Raw genomic sequence first — 3,277 nt, forward strand, 5'->3', positions numbered from 1 at the left:
CAACAACAAGAAGACATATTAGTAGTTTGTGTTGGGAGGGGGATACTCTTATATACTACCTAATTGTCTCCTTTCTAAAACTTTATCATGATGATGATGATGTAACTGGGGATCAAATTCAGGTCCTTGCATATGCTAAGCAAGCACTCTATCATTGAACTAGGTACTCATAACTCCTTTTTCTTCATTGACGTCTGCATCATCGTTTTGATTTTTTTTTCCTCAGACTTTTCTTCAGTATACATGTCCTCAAACATCCTTGTATCTTAACAAGATTTCTGAAATCACAAGGGAAATAAGGCTAGTGTCATGTTCAAAAAGCTGTTTTGGATTTGATTCACTACTTGAGCCAGACCTCTCCCTCTAGACCATACCCTATCCCAAAGGCAGAGCATCTCTGAGGGCTTACAGTCCAATTCTCCTTTCCTCTGTGCTCTGGTACCATGAAATTCCCTGCCCAAATTGCCTGGACTTACATGGGCCCTTTCCCTAGTCCCTTCTCCCAAGAATGGTCCATAACCAAAGGCTGAACAAGAATGTAGATGGAACTTGGATACAAGGAAAAGATGTTCCCACGGCCCCCTCATGGCCAATTCAGAGTTCGAAGCAGGAGAAAGTATATGGGCCAGAAGAGTTCAGAGCTGGGGCTAGACAGCTCTCTCTGTCTCCCCAACCTGGACTAAACAATGACTTTAAGAATATAAATTGGTGGAGCCAGTTGTGGTGGCACACCCCTATAGTCCCAGCTACCTAGGAGGCTGAGGCAGAAGGATCATTTGAGCTAATGAATTCAAGACCAGTCTGGCAACATAATGAGACACCATCTATAAAAAGAGAGAATTCTGAACTGGTCTCTGGAGTTTTAGGTTGTTCTGAAGGTAGATATATCTGCATATTAACAATGTTATACCAATTATCCTTGCACATATGTAATCAGAATGCCCCCAAATTCCCTTGCCTTCTGGACTATCCTTTTTTGTTGGTGTGGGAGACCAACCTTTCCTAACTGATTTAACCCCCCTGCTGGGCGATGTGGCATCAGGCACCCACACTGCTAGACTGCCCTGCTGCTCCTCTAGGGTTCGAGTGACTGTCTTCGTGCCCGGGTATGTCTTGCTACAGCCCTATAGGTGGGGCTATGCTCACCTGTTCCTTTGTAATATAACCCCTTGCCCTGTTTAGGATAGAATCTTCCATGGAAATGCCTTGTGTGTGTCCCCTTCTCTTACTGTGCCCTTGGGTGTGGCCTACCCAGGTGTCAGTCAACCTGCTGACCGTGGACATCATGAAGATAGACTCAGCCCCCTGATACCTGACTCCTTACCTCACTTGAATAGCTTCTCCTCAATAAAAGGGGTCAGCGTGTGCTCTTTCTCTCTTTCTTTCTGTGGACCCTTAAGGTCAGAGGAGCCGTCACAGCGACCCCAAAGAAAAAGGTATTTGTGTTTCTTGTGTGGTTATTTTGCGCAGCCCAGTCAGCCCAGTTCCCTGGAGTGACTCCTGAGCATTTAAGTTGCAAACAGAAACCCGGCATGTTGGGAAGGCAGTACTGGGGGATTAAACCAGTGTCTTATACATACTAAGCAGACACTCAACCACTTAGCTTCACACCCCCTGTACTCCCCCCCCACCACCACCGGCTTTTAAAATTTTATTTTGAGACAGGGTTTCGCTGAGTTGCTGAGACTGGCCTTGAATTTACAATCCTCCTGCCTCAGCCTCCCCAATAGTTGGGATCACAAGGTGGGTCCTACCAAGTCCAGCTACCCTTTTTCCAACACAGGAAGTTTCTTGTGTATCAAGTCAGCACTCTCTCAGTAGTTGGGACAACTCCTAGAAGCTATGGTGTTTAAATTTTTTTGGAGGCTTCCCACCCCTTCAGCCCCAACACCTCTCTCTTTTTTTTTTGGGGGGGGGGTACTGGGGATTGAACCCAGGGCCTCATGCATGTGAAGCAAGTACTCTACCAACTGAGCTATATCCCCAGCCCCTCCCAACACCTCTCTATAGCATGCAGTACTTGTGTGTTTCTGTTTGTCCCCTCACCTTTATTTATTTATTTATTATTTTTTGTGGTGCTGAGGATCAAACTCAGTGCCTTACATATGCTAGGCAAGCACTCTACCACTGAGTTACAATCCCAGTCCGTGTCCCCATCATCTTTTTAACACCAACATGAGTACAAACTCAAGACACCACCATCTTTATTTAAGTTTTTTTGTGTGTGTTACAGATCTTCACTGAAATTCTTCAGAAACTAGAGTTTAATCATTTGTAGAAAAATAAGCAAATTCGAGATGACCAGACATTGTGAGCCCTCCAGCTTACTAACCTCTCTCCACCAGAGGAAACTTCCCCTTGTTCATCCCTTGCCCAGAACTCCCAGTTACCTCTGATACTAGGGTCCATCTCCCCATCCAGAGTGGTTTTCTCTACCACATTATCTTCTGATTCTGAGTTCAAGGGCCTCACCGTGTAGTATTTCAAAAAACACTACACGGTGAGGCCCGGGTTCGATCCTCAGCACCACATACAAACAAAGATGTTGTGTCCGCCAAAAACTAAAAAATAAAGATTAAAATATTCTCTCTCTCTCTCTCTCTCTAAAAAAAAAAAAAAAAAGACTGCTTGTGGTCTGCTGAGGTCATGTGCAAATGTCTTCCCTGTGTATATGAATGGATTTTCTCAGCCCTGACTGTTTTCTTAGGCTGAAACCCCAGAAATGAACTACTAAGGTGAGCACAGGAATATTTGTCAAGACTGTTCAGACACATTAACTAGTTTCCCTGCTGCAGCGCCTTGGGCTTTGTAAAAAGTTCCCCTTGACTTGATGTGCCATTTTACTGGCCACTCCACTCACTTGCCCACACTTGTGTTCACAGGGTTTTGATGACATAAATGTTGTTCCCTGACACCTTCTCCAAAAACCAAAAATAAAAAACAAAACCATTGACTCCTGTGGTAAATGATCATAGAGATCACCCATGTCATACTGCTGACCTTAATAAGAATATTTATGATATTTCATTATAACAATAAATATAATGTTGGCTTTTGGTTTGAGATGCACACTTTTAAAATATGGTCAACTGGGTATGGTGGTGCACCCCTATAATCCCAGCTATTTGAGAGGCTGAGGCAGGAAGATCACAAGTTCAAGGTCAGCCCATGCAACTCAGTGAGACTATAATAATGGTCCATTTCACCTTCTGAATATAGCTCTGAAGCTTATTTTTAAAAGGTACATGCTTTCCTTTTCTTCATTTCCCTTTCCTCC

At 43.9% G+C, this 3,277-nt stretch overlaps 1 non-coding gene across 1 annotated transcript; it reads right to left on the reverse strand.

Annotated features, from left to right (window-relative positions):
• Window positions 1-1,912: 1,912 nt before the first annotated feature.
• Window positions 1,913-1,985, reverse strand: Trnav-cac (transfer RNA valine (anticodon CAC)). The gene has a single exon. It is a non-coding gene; the product is annotated as a tRNA-Val (tRNA).
• Between the last annotated feature and the right edge of the window lie 1,292 nt (window positions 1,986-3,277).

The sequence above is a fragment of the Marmota flaviventris genome, chromosome 5, assembly GCF_047511675.1.
Source record: "Marmota flaviventris isolate mMarFla1 chromosome 5, mMarFla1.hap1, whole genome shotgun sequence".
NCBI classification, from domain to species: Eukaryota; Metazoa; Chordata; class Mammalia; order Rodentia; family Sciuridae; genus Marmota; species Marmota flaviventris.